The 18,884-nt window shown below is 44.1% G+C and overlaps 4 non-coding genes across 4 annotated transcripts; 3 read left to right on the top strand and 1 right to left on the bottom strand.

The window, feature by feature from the left end:
• The first annotated feature begins 3,017 nt into the window (after positions 1 to 3,017).
• On the top strand, positions 3,018 to 3,099 carry trnal-caa (transfer RNA leucine (anticodon CAA)). Its single transcript has one exon. It is a non-coding gene; the product is annotated as a tRNA-Leu (tRNA).
• Positions 3,100 to 11,635: 8,536 nt separating this feature from the next.
• trnar-ccu (transfer RNA arginine (anticodon CCU)) lies at positions 11,636 to 11,708 on the top strand. Its single transcript has one exon. It is a non-coding gene; the product is annotated as a tRNA-Arg (tRNA).
• A 2,756-nt stretch (positions 11,709 to 14,464) lies between these two features.
• Positions 14,465 to 14,535, top strand: trnag-gcc (transfer RNA glycine (anticodon GCC)). Its single transcript has one exon. It is a non-coding gene; the product is annotated as a tRNA-Gly (tRNA).
• A 2,606-nt stretch (positions 14,536 to 17,141) lies between these two features.
• trnan-guu (transfer RNA asparagine (anticodon GUU)) lies at positions 17,142 to 17,215 on the bottom strand. Its single transcript has one exon. It is a non-coding gene; the product is annotated as a tRNA-Asn (tRNA).
• Positions 17,216 to 18,884: the final 1,669 nt, after the last annotated feature.

Raw genomic sequence — 18,884 nt, 5'->3', positions numbered from 1 at the left:
TTTTAAATATTAAAGCTTTTGTGGGGGCGGCATATTTTTGCACTAACTACCATGCGGCGTATAGCCACAAGAACGCACACGCCTGTGTTAAAGCTTGTAAAACCTGTTTAGATCCCCAGTGTTGCGAAATTGATGCAGAAATTCAGAATTGCCCGGCCTGTAAGGTCTTTTGTCGTAGCTCTCAATGTTTGGCGAGACACTTTCGGAATGCAGCGACGGGTGTTAGTAAGTGTGAGCGCAGGGTCTTTTGTGAGAAATGTGAGGTTTATAACCTCTCTAGTCACAAATGTAAAGAGAAACTGTGCTCGCATTGTAACAACGTGATCGACACCCCTGACACACATTTGTGCTACATACTGCCTTTGGACAACCCCAAAATTTCAAACAAGTACATTTTTTTTTACTTTGAATGCATGCAAGAAACGGGGACACACATACCAAATTACATCCATGCCCTTCATATTAACAATAAACGAAGCTGGGAATTTTATGGTGAAACTTGTCTAAAGGATTTTGTGTGTAAATTTATCGATAGACGTTTCAAAAACCATACATTCATATCGCACAATGGCAAGGGATATGACAATTACCTAGTAATCAGACAGTTGTAAGATGAAAAGATGGACGTTGAACTAATTAATCAGGGTGGTAAGATAATGTGTATGACCGTAAAAGCTCTGAACATCAGATTTATCGATTCTTTAAACTTTCTACCTATGAAATTAAGCAAACTGTCGGCCGCCATGGGGTTCCCCGGGGGTAAGGGTCATTTTCCACACTTGATGAACACTTCAGAAAACCAAAATTATGTCAGCCCGATGCCGCCGCCAGAACTTTACGGCGTTAACTACATGCTGCCGAGGGAGAAAGCCGAGTTTTTGGTTTGGTATGAAGAATGCAAGGGAAGTGTGTTTAACTTACAGAGAGAGTTGAAACGTTACTGCCAGTTGGATGTGGCAATTCTAAGAGAAGGCTGTGTCAGGTTTTGGGACGAGGTCATGAATATGACCAGACAGACACGCGTGACTGAGTCAGGGGCCGCCTGCGTTGTGTGCATCGACCCCTTTCAGTTTGTGACCATCGCTAGTGTCTGCATGGCCATGTTCAGACTTATGTTTTTACAGGAAGAGACGATAGCGTTGCTACCCCATGACAATTACCACCACCAGCAAAAACGATTTTCTACACCCAGCATTCAGTGGCTTATGTACATCGAACACACAGAGCCCGTTAAAATCCAACACGCGTTAACCACGGCCGGTGAGTTCAAGGTTGGTCAAAGCTGAAAGCTCAAAGCTGAAATAAATGTATAAAATTTGGCTTGCATCATAGCAGTTGAGCAATAAAGTCTGTCCTAATTAAAGAGTACCTAAAGTTTGAAAGTACAACATAGAATAAGAATAGAGAAATGGCAAAACGATTTTGTGCCATCTTCCCCATTCACACTATTTTTATGTGCCATTTTTTGCTTATTCACGTACTATTTTAATCAAAATAATATTAAGAAAGATCTGTGTGTATTCAGATAGTATTATTATTGTTCATACTTACTCGTCAAAAGAGGATTGCTGAGATATTTGCGGATATACTTCTACGTTTGAAAAACGTGTCCAAAATGGTGACCAACGAATACTAGCAATGCATTGTGGTATATAACCGGAAAATATGCTGGGTTCGATATTTTCTCAACGTATGCGTTTATTAATGTTGTCGATATTATGGTTGAAATTTAACATTGATAATACATCACGGCTATGTGCCCCCTGCTATGTGCTGATGTGCAATTTTAACGCATGCAGTTAGTAAGGATCGTACTGTTGTATGGTATTATATATAATGACATTATGGAATAGGATGGGGACAGGCCTGGCATCACGGGGGGAGGGAGGAGTGTTGCCCCTTCAGTTTTGGGCAAAAAGATTTACCTAACTTAATTTGCGCCCTAAAAAAATAGTTGTACTTGGTCAATGGTCAGACAACACTAAATGACACGAACAGTCACTCAGTCTGTTTGATGGGCAGGAGGGCTATCCGTCCAGGAACTGCACATATCAGTGTCGTTATTGAGTGTCAACATTACGATCCTGTTTGCTCAGGTGGACCGATTCCTTGCAGTAGTTTATCATTATACTTAAAATCTTTATATAACTAGGACTAGTTATAGCAGTCTGTGCTTTCTGTTGGTTTTACAACATTTTTTTCTTAACGATTCAGAACGTCCATGTAGCTGCAAAAATGAACGCTTATGGTACTTTTCGCTCCAGGCAATACAAACCGTGAGAGTGACGAAAAATGTGAAACTGAACTTCATCGCAAATACCAGATTGCTAGTCGTTATCTTCTATCATGAAGCACTAATCAATGGCATAGCTGCGAGATTTCATTTGGGTAGCTGCACCCTACAGCTCCGTTTCAACCGAAATATCACCCCCCCCCCTCAGAATTTCAGACGCCCCCCTACAGATTTTTCCCCGGGCACCGCGCACTGATGGGGGACAGGGTGTCCAGGAAATGGTATCAACTTTTCTCAAGAAAATAAAAATAGAAACTCTATAGGCACTCAAACATTTTACTGTTTTTTTTTCAGGCAGTAAATTACGTAAATTACTGCTTCGACACGTAATGGCATTATAATCAAGTGCAGGAGCTGAGGGCTTTTGTTTTGTTTCGTTTTCCATGGCGTTCGTAAGCACGCAAATCAAAGGCAATTCCTGCGTCTAACACGAATGTAAATGCTTTTGAAAGTGCAGTGTGGTGCAGCTTGTAAAATCCTTGTCCACATTTGTGGTTTGTTGATGTTTTTCTGTCTGCCAAAGTTGCATTTTGACATCCAGACGGGGAGACTTTATCATTTGAACGTGAAGCCAGCCTTAAACCCTCTGAGGCGTGTCTGTCTGCCGGCACGTATTTTGTGAAAGGTTTTTTTTTTTAACTGAGAGCGACTTTGAAAAAGTTTCCGTAGCCACCTCGCACTCCGTGTTAGATTATAGGAGGAATGCGGCGGCGGCGAGCTCGCTGTAGTCGTGGCCGAGTGATTAAGGCGATGGATTCAAAATCAATTGGGGACTCCCCGCGCAGATTTGAATCCTGCCGACTACGGCGTCTGCCGCATGTCGCCTTGTGCCTGCGCGGCAAAGACGAAGTGCTGCTTCTCCTTTCCTGGTACTATAAGAACGCTAAATCGCTTGGCTCTGCTGTCATGGAAATAAATTCTTCAGATAACCACACATTTTGCGTTCGCACCTCTGGTGCTCTACTTATGCCTTTGAAAACCTAATGAATAAAGCTGAAAGAACCGACACAATATGTAGGTGCTCGTAAAGCACGCAGTAAAGAACTGTTAACAGCAAAGGTTTCAGTGGGTTAACTGAGGAGAAGGCGTGATCGCTAATTGTTGACTTTGTATTTGGTGTTAGAAACACTCTTACTGTGCATGACGTGCAACAAATGTAGCCACAGAAATTGCATCACGCTTTCATGTATGCTATCGCAGACACCAACGTTGCCTAGATAGAAAACCGAAATAGCCGTGGGTTTGCTTGCTGGTCTGAAGGATCTCTCTTCGAATCTCTATCATTTGTCAATGGAAGTAAAAGGCGCTGCAATTTCATACGTTCAGAATGAAACCCGCAGCTGTTGTTCGACTTTATTTCTTGACTAATTACAACTGAGTGTCGCATGAGCAGTTACGTAAACTTGTCTGGTATATTTGAACAAAAATGCCGTTCTTCAATTAAAACTAACAGTACATTGTCAGGGACATTCAGTTCTATACAAACAAGAGACAGACAAGATAATATTTCTACCTTTCATGTGGACTACGTGTTGACTTACTGATCGGAATAATTGAAAAGTTCGGGTTCATAGCCGATGCAGTGCATGCTAATTAGAACAGCAAAGCTGAGCTCTCAGCACCGTACTGAGCCCAGGTGTTTTTCTAAAGCTGTCAGGTGCAGTTCATTTACATGAAGGAAATCTCTTACTGGGTACTATTACAATGCAGTAAGTAGCACAGACTACTTAGGGAGTAGCCCGATGCATTTAAAAACAACCCGAGCCAGGCAGGAGTCGAACCTACAATCTCCTGATCCCTAGTCAGACGCGTTATCCAGTGTGATACTGCAGGACTGTAACCCAGTGAGATCAGCACTGCAACTAGTAAAATATTACCCCCGGTCCATTCTTTTCCAAAAGTGAGAAACACCTGTTTTCTACATTTTGTCTGTTTTAAAACATTATCTTCCAAAGCATCATAAAATTGTCCCTTCTTCCAGACTCTACTTCTCTCTTGTAGTAGTACAGCAGACCTTTCCAGGTGAGCAGATCACAGAGTCCGAAATGAGCTTCCTCCATCAAGCAAAGTACCTGAACATGACGCTGTCTTCATAAAAGCGCCCCTGTAATAAAGAAATTAAATCCGAAATCAAGAGGGCAGCACAGTGGGCAAAAGACGTATAATATTCGTCTATTAAACGCATACCTTAGACGTCTAAATGTGGTCTGCAATTCGTCTAGAATCTCTGCACTGTGTACGAAGTAAATTATTTTCGCAGTAATTATTTACATTAACGAAGAGCATAACGCGTGTACTGTATACACTGCAAGTACAACCCCCCTCTCTGCAGGAGTGCTGGCTGTGACGAATTGAAACGGTTTCACGGGTATTTTCAAAGTAGGAGGCGAGATTTCCAGCGAAAGACACCCCCCCTCAAAAACCCAGTAAATACAGTACTTACTAGTTAAAGGCTAGGCTCCCGACTACGGCGAAAGGAACCCTTCTTTCATTAGAAGACAATGAACATATTTTAGCCCTGAATGAATTAATAGCAAACATGGTTTACATAAAAGACATTTTTCCAAGAAAGTTTAGCCTTTGTCACTAATGAAACCACTAAATAAAGACATAAATATAAAAATCTTAAGATTTTTAAAATACATGACTTTGCTAAAATTTATTTGAAAATAAAAACAATTACAACCGCCAGGGGAGAGAGAGAACAGGGGAGGGATGTTGGTTTTGCATAAGGGGCGGGGCTATGGAAATTAGGTCTGTTTGGGAATGTGTAGTTACATTTTCTGGCTGTTTGTGAATTATCATTGTTGAGTATGGAGTGTTGAGGTATTGATTTTGTGTAATGCTTTATGTTGAAAATTGAGGTTGATTTTGTTTATGATAAACAGGATAAACTGGGATGGGAGGAAGGTTTGGTTTTGCATAAGGGGCGGGATTATGATAATTGGAGGACTTTGCGAGAGTAAAATGGTTTGATTATTTGATTTTGTATTGTGGTTGTTATCTATGTTTTTGGTTGGTATTATGTTTATATGGTTGTTTTTGTTGGTTGGTTGTTATTATGGTTATTAATAATACGATCTATAGTTGAAATCTGCGCCTAAATAAAAAGAAAAAGCAAGTGATTAGGTTTATGAGCAATCTAATTACTTATTCGTTTAAAAAGCTATATAAAATAAAGTTTATTATTAATTTGCTGGACAGAGCGGTGAACATTATTATGCATGAGACAAAGATAACGATCCTGATCAGTTTAGAAATCTGTGTACGCTGTAAGGTTTTTACTTCTTAAACTTTTAAAATACACGTTTAGAATTGAAAGAAATCCTCTTCCTGGTATAGCACACCAGCACGTCTTTTTTCTCCAATCAGAGGGGTGTCAGATGGTGTCAGCCAATCACCATTCTGCGTTGGGTAGCAACGGGTGACTGTTCTCAGGCGGAAGATGTAAACAGCTTAATGTTCGTGTTAAATAATTTTTTTTAATTAAAATTCATTCTATACAGCAATCGCATATTTGGGTACCGTTTCATAAAACTTTCATGCTTAAAATGTTTAGGGAGAAATGGAAGACTGGTGTGTATTTTTTCTTTAAACTACCAAGACCAGCCATACACAGTACAGTTTACATACATACAGTAATGTTTATGTTCCTAAATTAATATCGTTTATGACCTTCAGATGCGTTATGCTCCTCTTCTTTTTATGCTCAGCTACTAAAATTTCCCTTTAGTGGTAAAATCCATATAAATATTCAAAACTAAGCGGATTAAAATGTGGAAAGCAAAGACATTAAATGATTAAATCTTTGCACTACCAACCAATGCACCACGAGTGCCCCTGTCGGTCATTTTGGCCAGCCAATCACTTGTCCTGCGGTACCCTCCGGTGCCCCGCGGTGGCTTGTGGGTAGGTTACTGTACCGCGGGTTTTTACCGCGCATTTTGAATGGCTGCATCTATTAAACGCATACCTTAGACGTCTAAATGTGGTCTGCAATTCGTCTAGAATCTCTGCACAGTGTACGAAGTAAATTATTTTCGCAGTAATTAATTTACACGTGTATAATAAATATAGTAAATATAATAAATTAATTACTGCGAAAATAATTTACTTCGTACACTGTGCAGAGTGCCGTATACTCCTAGTTGCGGCACACACGATACATACAGTAAAAAGCCTCAGGCACTGTGTTAGATGTGTTTTCGATGTTATATATGCGTTTATTCATGTCGTCGATTTTACGGTTGCAATTCGACGTTGATTATACGTTGAGGCGACGTATATATACGTATAGCCGTATTTTCGCCATAAATATACGTATATTCGACGAATCAATGCCCACTGGGAAGGCGCATTGAAGGGTGCACCCCCATCATTAATCGTTGCGCCTCTGTGAAAGGAAAGCTCTTGAGCAGTCGTTGAAACAGCTCGGATGAAACACTTGATTGCTTCCATGTGCATCTGGAGCCCATTTCTTATTTTCACTTCACGCCGCCCAAAGCATTTCTAAAACAGGAGATTCGCGTTTGGGAATGCGCCCTGCCCTACAAATAAAACAGGTCTACGGGTCTGAAAGCTGCTCCACGGAAAACAGTTCTGTTGCGCTTTTGATCAAAGGGAGATTCGCTGTTCTTACTTTTTGATGACATAACACCCAAAGGGGCTTCTTTGGAGCTGTATTCCAACCAGCATCCTAAAGTTTCTTGGCGGTATCCTTTACAGTCCTCTGTTCGGTCGACAAGGGACAGAAGGGGGCAGTTTTCCTCACACATACAGTGCAATGTACTGTAGTGTTCCCGTTCATTGAATTCGCAGTTCTGCATCAGACCTCTAACTCGTTTCCTTAGCTTGGATTTAAGCCACGAAGCAGGCTTCTACTGTATAAACGTCTAGAGGAATCACAAACTATTTGAGAGGCCATCATCCCAGGGGGAACTGACAAAGTCTATCCCTAAACACCTAGCGCAGTCTCTCAAGAGACTGTCAAAAATCGCTTTCTCCGTTTGCATTGCAAGTAAGTGAAAACACGGTCTCAACCCAGAGCCACTTGGCAGCAGCGGCACGTAAATACTGTTACTGTCACTGCTCGATACCGATGTTAGCCTACTATACCATGTTCAGCCACCGCTAGAAACTGCATGGCTCTAGTTCTGGAGCAAACGACAGGAGGGCCAACGTCGAACGGGCACACATGTCAGACATGGAAACCGACGAGAGTGGGATTCGAACCCATACATGCAGAGCACAATGGATTAACAAGCCATCGCCTTAACCACTCAGCCACCTCGTCAACAGAACTGGACTGTCCCAACTGAGTTGGCGCGCTCCAGATGATCTTTTTCTTTTTTTTCCCTCGTACTCGAGGGTCATTTTCCTGTTCCACATGCGATTTCAACATTTTCCTTGGGAGATGTCAAGCCAGCAAGCCACTGCTGTGGTTCAGTGGCCAGTGTGGAGTTCAGTGGCCCTGTTGTACACAGAAAGCACATTGAGCTCCTTGGACATGAAAAGTTCCAGATAAAAGCCATTTGTCATCCTTTCTCTTGGTGTCGATGTTGCTATTGTATGTAAAGGTGGCAACTTGCTCAGCGAGCAGGCGGAGCACACACCGAATGCAGATGTGTCTGAGTGGTGTGTCCAAGTGGCTGCAAAAGGACAGCACTCCCGGGGCGCCGTGGCTTAGTTGGTTAAAGCGCCTGTCTAGTGAACAGGAGACCCTGGGTCTGAATCCCAGCGGACAACCGCTAGACTTAATTAAACACAAGTATTCATTTCCTGTCTTTAACATGACTTGTTTTTCTTAAAATGGATGCAACTTGCAAAACATGAAATACAAACCTTGCTAATCAGCGCTAGCAGCTGGCAAAAAAAAAAGAAGTCAGCAATGTTTTTTTTCTTTAACCTTAACCCTGCTAATGGAGAAGAGTTAAACGACCGAGTCTATGCAGCTTAAACGGTGCGCACGTCGGGTTCTTAGCTGAAAGGGTGGTAAATCACGCTCACCCCAGTCCTTAATCTTTTAAACAGGATACAAAATTGAACCTAGTCGCCACATCACATACATCCTGTTCAATGATAAAAAGGTAACATCTATCCTCACTCCAGAGTAAATCTCACGTTGAGGGCATATTTTTTTTCACTTTACCGTGAATCGGGCTCGGCTGCACAGAGGAGAGAGGACGGTGACAGGGGAGTCACACGCTGGCGGTTTGAATACGCGGAAGATCACTGAGGGATCCACAGTATATGGACCCTCCGTGCGCCATCAGTCCACACTCCGGACTCTGAATCCTGCCATCCGAGTTAAGATCTCGGCGGAACCTGAGGCGCAGTTCTTTCTTAAAACGTAATCTGGTGAGCATTTCTAGAATCGTACTTGTATAGATGCAGCCTTTAATGTGTTGCTAGGTTAAAATTGATGATTTCTTGAACTTCAGTAGGAAACTGCCCTCTTGATTTCGGATTTAATTTCTTTATTACAGGGGCGCTTTTATGAAGACAGAGTCATGTTCAGGTACTTTGCTTGATGGAGGAAGCTCATTTCGGACTCTGTGATCTGCTCACTTGGAAAGGTCTGCTGTACTACTACAAGAGAGAAGTAGAGTCTGGAAGAAGGGACAATTTTATGATGCTTTGGAAGATAATGTTTTTTTTTTTCTTTGAAATCGAAATGAATCAGAATATCAGTGCAAAAGACAAACTCTTGGTTTGGTTTAAAGAGATATGGTTTTAAAACAGACAAAATGTAGAAAACAGGTGTTTCTCACTTTTGGAAAAGAATGGACCGGGGGTAATATTTTACTAGTTGCAGTGCTGATCTCACTGGGTTACAGTCCTGCAGTGTCACACCAGGGCCAGTGGCGCAATGGATAACGCGTCTGACTACGGATCAGGAGATTGCAGGTTCGACTCCTATCTGGCTCGGGTTGTTTTTAAACGCATCGGGCTACTCCCTAAGCAGTCTGTGCTACTTACTGCATTGTAATCGTACCCAGTAAGAGATTTCCTTCATGTAAATGAACTGCACCTGACAGCTTTAGAAAAACACCTGGGCTCAGTACGGTGCTGAGAGCTCAGCGTTGCTGTTCTAATTAGCACGCACTGCATCGGCTATGAGCCCGAACCTTTCAATTATTCCGATCAGTAAGTCAACACGTAGTCCACATGAACGGTAGAAATATTCTCTTGTCTGTCTCTTGTTTGTATAGAACTGAATGTCCCTGACAATGTACTGTTAGTTTTAATTGAAGAACGGCATTTGTGTTCAAATATACCAGACAAGTTTACGTAACTGCTCATGCGACACTCAGTTGTAATTAGTCAAGAAATAAAGTCGAACAACAGCTGCGGGTTTGATTCTGAACGTATGAGATTGCAGCGCCTTTTACTTTCATTGACAAATGATAGAGATTCGAAGAGAGATCCTTCAGACCAGCAAGCAAACCCACGGCTATTTCGGTTTTCTATCTAGGCAACGTTGGTGTCTGCAATAGCATACATGAAAGCGTGATGCAATTTCTGTGGCTACATTTGTTGCACGTCATGCACAGTAAGAGTGTTTCTAACACCAAATAAAAAGTCAACAATTAGCGATCACGCCTTCTCCTCAGTTAACCCACTGAAACCCTTGCTGTTAACAGTTCTTTACTGCGTGGTTTACGAGCACCTACATATCGTGTCGGTTCTTTCAGCTTTATTCATTAGGTTTGCAAAGGCATAAGTAGAGCACCAGAGGTGCGAACGCAAAATGTGTGGTTATCTGAAGAATTGCTTTCAATGGCAGCGGGTCCAAGCGATTTAGCGTTTTTATAGTACCGGGAAAGGAGAAACGGCACTTCGCCTTTGCCGCGCAGGCACAAGGCGACGTGCGGCAGACGCCGGAGTCGGCAAGTTCCGAACCTGCGCGAGGAATCCCCAACGCACTTAACCACTCGGCCACGACAAAAGCGAGCTCGCTGTCGCCGCATTCCTCCTATAATCTAACACGGAGTGCGAGGTGGCTGCGGAAACCTTTTTAAAGTCGCTCTCCGTTAAAAAAAAATACCTTTCACAAGATTCGTGCCGGCAGACAGACACGCCTCAGAGGGTTTAAGGCTGGCTTCACGTTCAAATGATAAAGTCCCCCAGTCCGGATGTCAAAATGCAACTTTGGCAGACAGAAAAAACATCAACAAACCACAAATGGTTTTTACAAGCTGCACCACACTGCACTTTCAAAAGCATTTACATTCGTGTTAGACGCAGGAATTGCCTTTGATTTGCGCGCTTACGAACGCCATGGAAAACGAAACAAAACTAAAGCCCTCAGCTCCTGCACTTGATTATAATGCCGTTACGTGTCGAAGCAGGAATTTATGTCATCCTACCACTGCAACACGGGGAATAGAGAGAAATGAGTACACGCTACGAATTGTCTCTAATCAGTCCCTACAGTTGTAAGGCGCCTGGAAGCGTGCACCCCCATCATTAATCTTTGCGCATCTGTGCAAGGTAAACTCTGGAGCAGTCTTTGAAACGGCTCAAAGGAAACACGTGATTGATTCCATGTGCATCTGGGGTTCATTTCTTATTTACATTTAATTCAAGGGAAAGGCTTGGGTCAGTTTCAGACGGCCTCCAACAGCGAGATTCAAGCGCCCCACCTTCAGCCCAATCTGCACAGCCAGAACGCCAACGGCTCCTATGCTCTCCGGGGTGCGGTTGTGACCCCGTAACCTAAAATGTTGGTGGCAGACAAATGGAGACTAACAGGTGACGTCCTAGGACATGACTACATTGTGGGGATGGTGACCATTGCTTGGAAAAGAGTGCGAGGCCCCTTTAGAAAAACATTTTGTTAACAGGCATTCTGCCTCAGCCTAAACACCTATAGCTTGCAAAGCGCATGCTATTAGACAGGCACCTCTGCAAGACCTTAAGAGTCTCTTAAACTAGTGATAGTAAGGTGTTCCCAATGGGCGATGTTCGGCTTTCAAATCATCTCTCCGTGGAAGCGCCGAGATGCAGCTGTTTAAGGCTTAGAAGCAGCTGACTGTTTTACTGCCTAACTGATCACTGTCAGTCAGGGAGCTCAGAGGTGAAAAGCCTGTCTGAGAGACAATTCGCCGTCGATCAGTTCAATATGTTCCGTACCAGCTCGGCGCACCTGAGATCATCTTGGTAGCCGTGTAGCTCAGATGAGTGAGAGCGTGTGTGTGTACCACCGTGATTGGATGCCGGTCCTTCTCAGGTCACAGTAAACCTTCTGCTGCCTAACTTTCCTAATTTTGGGGATCCCTTTGAAAAAGCAAAGGAAAAAAAAACTGGCTCTTCATCAGCGTGATCGACCCAACCCAGTGTGCCCCAGTGGCCTAATGGATAAGGCACTGGCCTCCTAAGCCAGGGATTGTGGGTTCGAGTCCCATCTGGGGTGCTCCTGTCCCATTTTGAGCATACAAATGTCTTTGTGGTTTGCAAAGCTACAACTCCACCTTACTCAGTGAGCGTCTCTGCTTTTCTCTCACATACAGTTGGGAGAAAAACTTTTGTAAACAGCCCTTCGGAATGATGTGGATTTCTGCATGAATGGCTCCTAACATGTGATCTTATCTTTATCTAAGTCATAATAATTAATAAAGAGATTCTGATTTAACAAAGAACACACACCCAACATTTGACATTGCTGTTTCTTTATTGACCAAATGGTTTAAACAATCAAGGTCATTGATGGAAAAAGTACGTGAACCCTTATATTAAGGAGCTAGTGGAACCTCCTTTATGACAAAAACCTCAACCCCCACTTTCTGTAGCGGCTTGTCAGACCTGAGCAGCGGTTAGGAGGTATTTTGGCCTATTCCTCTATGCAAAACTGTTTCAGTTCATGTATATTTTTGGGATGTCTTGCGCTGAATGGCCTGCTTCAGATCACGCCACAGCACTTCAATGGGATTGGGGTCAGGACTCTTACTTGGCCATCCCAACATACAGAATTTCTTCTGTTTCAGCCACTCTGTTGTTGATGTACTCCTTTGTTTTTGTCATGTTGCAAGACCCAGCGTCTTTTGAGTTTTAGATCACAGGCAGACACCCTGACATTCTGCTGTAGAATTTCCTGATACATCTCGGAATTCATCGGTCCCTCGATGATTGCAAGCCGTACAGCCTCCGCCATGCTTCCCAGGTGGGATGAGGTTTTGGAGTTGGTATGCGGTGTTTTGTTATCTCCAAACATAACGCTGTGCACATTTACCAACAAGTTCAACTTTTGTCACGTCTGTCCACAGAACATTGTTCCAGGAGTTGTGGAACATCCATGTGGTCTTTAGCAAACTTGAGAGGGGCAGTGGTGGTTTTTTTGGGGGGGAGAGCAGTGGTTTCCTCCGTGGTGACCTCGCATGATCACCACTCCTGTTCAGATTTCTTCTTATGGTGGACTCATGGACACAGACGTAAGACAAAGTAAACCACCTGTTTGCTAGATCCCATCCCCACTCAACAAGTCAAAGATTCCCTCGAAGGACTGGCAGGACCTATAATTAGTATGATGAATGCATCGCTTGCGTCAGGCGTCGTACATGATCAATTTAAGGTAGTGGTTCTTAGACCGCTCCTTAAGAAGTCAAATTTGGATCCACAAGTTCTTAACAACTACAGGCCTGTCTCAAAGGTCCCATTTCAATCTAAAAGTCTTGAAAGAATAGTTGTTGCCCAACATCAAATGGATTCAAATAATATACTTGAGAAATTTCAGTCTGGTTTCTGAAACTGCATTAACAAGAGTCGTAAATTATATTCTCTTAGCTACTGATGCGGGGAATGCAACAGTGCTAGGAATGCAAACTTTAGGTTGCGCTTCTTCATGCTGCATCATTGGCATGAGTGGAGCTTTTTAAACGTCTGTACTTACTGCGCCCCATAAGAAATCGTTTGTCCCTGTTCAAAAGAGATTGTGCGATGTCCTGCAGCGTTCGCAAAGCAAACCTTTGACAGTTTGAATAGAGGAATTTATTCTGCTTCCTGTGCGTGCAGTAGTTACAAACTTGAACGTCTTTACACGATCTCCTGCAGTTTTCAGTGGGCGGGCTTTGTCAGATGGCTTGGAAAAACGCACTGTGTTTCGGCTCGGGAAACATCATGAGCAGTGTCCTGCATGTTTTCTGTGTATAGCTGTCTTTTAACGCATACAGAATTCATTCGAAATCATTGATTTCTCCAATTAACAAGGGTCCCTTAAATGATGAGTCAAAGTAACATCTAATCGGATTAGTTTCCTTAGAGCTGGTTCAGAGTTTGCTCAAGAGTTTACCTATCACAGATGCGCAAAGAAGAATGTTGGGGGTGCACGCTTCAAGGCGCCTTACAGCTGTAGGGAGTGATTCGAGACGATTCGTGGCGTGTGCTCGTTCCCATATACCATACGCCCCGGCGTGCAGTGCTAGGATGACGTACAATACCGCTTGGGCACGTAAGGGTGTTATATGCAAGTGCGGGACGTGAGGGTTTTCGTTTGTTCGTTTTGTTTTGCTCTGCTTTGCTTTGTTTTGCTTTCCATCGCGTGGGTAAGAGCGTAAATAAAAAGGCGATTCCTGCGTCTACCACTAATGTAAGAGCTATTTCAAGTGCGACGTGGTGCGGCTTTTCAAATGCTTGTGGGCATTTCTCTGTTGTTGATTCTTTTTTTGTGTGTAACAAAGTGGCATTTTCATGTCCGGACGGGGAGACTTTATCATTCCGACATGAAGCCACCCTTAAGTCCTCTGAGGCGTGTCTGTCTGCAAGGCTTGTATTTTGGAAATGTTTTTTTGAAACGGAGAACGACTTTGAAATAGGCTTCCGCCGGCGCCTCGCGATCCAGGTAAGATTGTAGCAAGAACGCAGCGGTGGTGGGGCTTGCTGTAGTCGTGGCAGAGTGGTTAAGGCGATGGACTAGAAAGCCATTGGGGTCTCCCCGCGCAGGTTCGAATCCTGCCGACTACGTTATCCGCCTCCAGTCGGTGTGTTTCGGCGCAAGCAAAGAAGCACGCCTCTTTGCTGTTCCTGGTGGTTTTAAAACGCCCAATCGCTTGTACCCGCTGCCTTGGAAATAAGTTCTTCAGCGTCCGCGAATGGCATTTTGCAGCTGGAAGCAGATGTCGACGCGTTTTGCACAGAGCACCAAAAAAGCGTCTTTTTTGAAGGCCCAGGCACTGAGCATTGGTGGTTCAGTGGTAGAATTCTCGCCTGCCACGCGGGAGGCTCGGGTTCGATTCCCGGCCAATGCAGTGGCTTTTGCAGCGAGCGGCTCCATCACTTGCATCCCCTTGCAACTCGCAACTCAAAAAACCCACTGAAGCTAAGCAGGTGTGAGCCAGGTCAGTACCCGGATGAGGGTGAGCTACAGGGAAAAACAAAGCTTCCAGCTGGAAGCGGTGTTAATGGTGCCGGCGGTGGGGCGCTCGCCCTGAGGTCTGTGCGGGTCCCAATGCCCCAGTATAGTGACGGAGATGCTGTGTTGTAAAAGGGCGCTGTCTTTTGGATGAGATGTAAAACCGAGGTCACAGCGCTCTGTGGTCATTCAAAATGACCACCAAAACCTTTGACAAAAGCTCTTGGTAATTGATGGTCTTCAATAATGCTTCTCCTTTAGGTACATTTTAAATCAGCTGAAAAATGCTGTGAAATGGGGGGGCACTTCAGGCCAGTGTAGGATTTGGGTTACAAGAACCATGAAACTGCACGAGAAAGCCCTTACACTGAATTACAAGGCTTTCTATTCAAAGGAGGACAAAAGAAATTCCCTGAGTTCGATTTTTTGCAGCACAGAGAGGAGCACTGTTGTGAGGCTGGTTAGCTCAGTTGGTTCGAGCGTGGTGCTAATGATGCCAAGGTCACGGGTTCGAGCCCCGTACTGGCCAGGTCCTTTTCTCCTCTCTTACCAAAGCTGTTAGGTTCCTTTCCGTGGTGAGAGGGGTTGTCATGCAACGCTGCCACATAGTGCCGACAGACAAGAGTGTTGCGGGAGAAGAGAAAAGTGTTTGAAGATTTAAGAGTGTCTTAGGTGGAGCCAAAATCAAGTGTCACAAATACAAGTGGGAGGATTTCCAATGTTTAATATGGTAAAAATAAGCGGAAGTTATCTGCCGGTCCGGCACAGTCTGCCATGCTTTTGTCATATACTGTAAAGTGGTGTCGAACTGGGTGTCGAACTGGAGCCTCACCATTTGCATATGTGAGGCTCCAGTTATACATCGAGTGTCACATTAAATGACAAAAATGAAGAGAGTTAAAGCAGCTGGAGAGGTTTTCTTACAACTTTTGAGCTGACACAGTTTTGGAAAATGTTTCCTTCACGCTGCACTGTACAACATAGGCAGCCAAGAGTCTCCAAAACAAAACAGAATTGACAGATAGGAGAAAATTCCCACTCATCCTGAAGTTCCCAAAATCCAGCACTGAGCGTAAACAAAGTGTCTAAGTAGCGTGGGAATGCTAACCCTAACCCTAGCTGGAGTTTGAGCAATCCAGCACTGAGCGTAAAAAGATGAGTCAAAGTAACGTCTAATCGGATTAGTTTCCTTAGAGCTGGTTCAGAGTTTGTTCAACAGTTTACCTTTCACAGATGGGCAAAGAAGAAAGTTGGGGGTGCACGCTTCAAGGCACCTTACAGCTGTAGGGAGTGATTCAAGACGATTCGTGGCGTGTGCTCGTTCCCATATACCGTACGCCCCGGGGTGCAGTGCTAGGATGACGTACAATACCGCTTGGGCACGTAACGGCGTTATATGCAAGTGCGGGACGTGAGGGTTTTCGTTTGTTCGTTTTGTTTTGCTCTGCTTTGCTTTGTTTCGTGGTCAAGAGGCGTAAGGTAAGTCGTAATCCAGGGAGAACACTGGTGGCAAACAGTCCGAGGTGAGAGGCGAGGTCCAAAGTCAAAAAGGCAGAAGGGGAGTCCAATATCCAGAATAAACGAGGTAATGGAAAAAATGCCAGGTAGAGCTCTCAAGGAATAGACTCAATACTGAGCAGCGGGAAGCAGGTAAAGATGGTAAAAATAGCACTGTGTACCGCACGGTGGAGTGTGTGCAGGTGGGTTAACTCGTGCGGCAGCGTTTGTTAATAATCACCCACTGCTGGTGCTGATTAGATCGCTTAAGAGTTGGTCTTAACTGCCTGGCGGTCATGACAAGCTCCTCTTTAAGCTGTGGTTTAGTTTTGCAATCGTATTTCTAGAGCAGTTATTTATGGGGGTGGGTGGGTCTTTCACAGAGGCTCAGGACAAATCCCCCACATGAAATTTTACTGTGTGCGTTCAGACAGTCACAGGTCAAGAGCCAGGCAGGAGGACAATGGACAGAAGAGCCAACGAACTAAAAATAAAAGAACGAATATGAAAAAGCCACCATCTTTTTCTTTTTGACATTTTCCGACTTTCATGCAAGCCAGGACAAAGTTGCTCGTAGCTACTTGTGGATTCAAATACTCTATCGAGTGCTTTGATGAGTTTTTGCAATTTGATTGTCGTCCTGTCAGCCTGTTTCTGTTTTTTTTTTCAATCTAGGGATGGAAAGTATGAGGGAAATGATGGAGCAATCAATAACCGCTCCGGAAAAATGGCAGAAAGGAATGGTCCGTCACTAAGGACATTTGTGAAGCAGAGGAGTGACATCACCACAAAGGCGACACATTCTGCTGATGGTTTTGGTGAATAATGATTGAGGCGCGTTAAGAGAAAGGTAGCTGTGTCAGCATGCGTAGGCTGCAAAGGATCAAGCAAAGGTTTACTCCATGCTGAAAAGAGAAGAAAAGAAGCACAATGTTTCGACTGTGGAGCCTTCTGCACCATCTTCTTTAGCGGTGATGATGTTTACATTGGAAAAACTGAGACATGCGTCCCTGGGTGGCCTTGAACCACCAACCTTTCGGTTAACAGCCGAATGCGCTAACCGATTGCGCCACAGAGACTGACGGCCGCTTGTGCTCTCTACATTTGCAGGTTTATGGTCAAAGAAAACAATCACTTGCGCTTCTTGCAGCCGGCAATCTTTTTCCACTGACAACCAAGAAATGGATTTCATCTTTCACAAGCTGTATGGATTTCTTCAAAAACAAGTTATTCCAGAAAGGAAATGAATTCTTGCATTAAACTGAACCAAGCTGTACATGTTTGTCTGAAATGAGACATTCGGCACAACAAGACACGGAGAGAGGCACCGCTGGTATTCAGACCCAGGATCGCCTGCTTACTAGGCGGGCACTTTAAGCCACTAGGGAACAGCACCAGCGGAGCACCGCGCTTTTACAGACACTTAGACACATCTGCATTCGGTGTGCACTTAACCTGCTCTCTGAGCCCGTTGCCTCCGTCCCATTTAATAGCAGAACTGACGCCAAGAGAAATGATGAGAAATGGCATTTATCGGGCACTTTTCATGTCCAAGGAGTTCAATGCCCTTGACACCTCCCCAAGGCGACAGAGCTGTGCATTCTTTGGCGACACCATTTTTTCTTTTGTTTAATTTCTATACTTATTGATAGAATAAAAACGATATGTCATGTACTGTAAGGGAAATGTCTCTTTTCATGGGGAAAGCTAGCACCAGCAAATGTTGTGTTTAGAAGAAGTGATTTAACATGACACGTGACCTAATTTACCGGAGCAAAAGCTCACCCAGCAAGCCCTGCTTTACTTCTACAGGAGAGAAGTACTGTAGAGTCTGCTAGATGTTCAGCTGGGTAGCTACTTCAGCATGCCTCGGCTGCAAAGGATCAAGTAATAGGTTTATTGCATGCTGAAAAGAGAAGAACGGAAACACAGCATTTCGACTGTGAGGTCTTCTCACACCTGAAGAAGCCTCACACCTGTAAAAGGCTCCATGGTTTTCTTTCTTCTCTTTTCAACATGGAATACACCTATTGTCTGCAAGATGTGACAATTTCATGGTGTTTTGGAAGAAAACCTTTTTTCTTTGAATTCAAAATCAATCGGAATTTCAGCACGACACATCAACACTATTTCTGTTCTCTGTGGTAGAGTGCAAGCGCATGTTCCATGGGCCAGTGTCGTAATGGATAACGCGTTTGACTTCGAATCAGAAGATTGTAGGTTGGAGTCCTGCCTGGCTCGTGAGGCTTTTAAACCTCTCAGGTTCCTCGGTAACAGGTTGCCGTCATGTATATGAACTATAAAAAAGCATTTGCCACAACCCGTAAATTAGCACGCAAGTGCGGGCTAGTTAACACAGAACTGTATGGAGATCATCTCCAGCTCCGAGCTCAATTGCAATGAAAAAACATGCAGAACAGAACTGGAGAGCAGCTGAATTTGTGCTCAGTAGGGTGGGGAGGACTCAGCATTGCTATTGTTCTAATTATTATGAACTGCAGGGGATCTGAATCAGAACATGTCAGTTAGTTTGATCATTGCGTCAATATGTAGGCCACGTTAATATAGAATTATTACTTTGTCTGTCTCTTCTTTGTATATAGCTGAATGTCCCTGACAATTTCATGTTGCCTGCGATGTGTCCCCTCTCCCCACAGCAGTGGCAGATGACCAGCCGTCATCGCTCCCCCAGCATCGTCGCGCTGGGCGTCTCCTCCTCCCCATCTGATTCCCCGTGCGCCCCTCCGT

This window comes from Lepisosteus oculatus, unplaced genomic scaffold (assembly GCF_040954835.1).
Source record: "Lepisosteus oculatus isolate fLepOcu1 unplaced genomic scaffold, fLepOcu1.hap2 HAP2_SCAFFOLD_52, whole genome shotgun sequence".
Taxonomy (NCBI): domain Eukaryota; kingdom Metazoa; phylum Chordata; class Actinopteri; order Semionotiformes; family Lepisosteidae; genus Lepisosteus; species Lepisosteus oculatus.
This window is presented reverse-complemented; position numbering and strand designations above follow the sequence as displayed.